Source organism: Phragmites australis, chromosome 11, assembly GCF_958298935.1.
Source record: "Phragmites australis chromosome 11, lpPhrAust1.1, whole genome shotgun sequence".
Taxonomy (NCBI): Eukaryota; Viridiplantae; Streptophyta; class Magnoliopsida; order Poales; family Poaceae; genus Phragmites; species Phragmites australis.
In genome coordinates, this window is record NC_084931.1 from 15,996,542 (window position 1) to 15,997,227 (window position 686).

The following is a 686-nucleotide window of genomic DNA, read 5'->3' on the forward strand; positions in this document are numbered from 1 at the left end:
TCCACAGAGCGGTACAACGACAAGGGGCATGGGGCAAACAGATCGTCCTCGCTATAACCTATAGAGGGAGATCCAGCTGCACTTCAAAATGGCTATGACGAGACTACGCACGCGAGGTTCACCACATCGGAGCAACCAGCATCCATCGGCAGACCCACGAATGGGCTGACACCCCAGTGACATTCACCATCAACGATTCCGAGGGGGTAAAATTTCCCCACTCCGATGCCCTGGTCATCTCCGCCAACATCGTCGAAGTTGAGGTCCGGAGAATATTGGTCAACGGAGGCAGCTCGGCGGACCTCCTATTCATACACACCTTCGACTAACTTCGTATCCCATGGAGCCAGCTCTCACCAAGCCACAAACCCCACCAAGAATTCAGTGGGGCCCCCCTCGACACCCTAGGCTAGATAGAACTCCTGATCATCTTCGACGAGGGCTCTGCTGCATGGACCGAAGTAATCACCTTCGACATTGTGGATGTACCTTACGCCTACAACGCCATTCTGGGATGAGGAACTTTGAACAGATTCGGAGCTGTACCCCATCACAATTACCTCTGCTTGAAGATGCTCAGACCCCAAGGGCTGATATGTAGGGGAACGGCAGGCTACGCTATCCTAAAACAAAAAATTTCTATCGCATCCACTCAGGAAATCATGCTAGTAGGAGATCAAAGATCG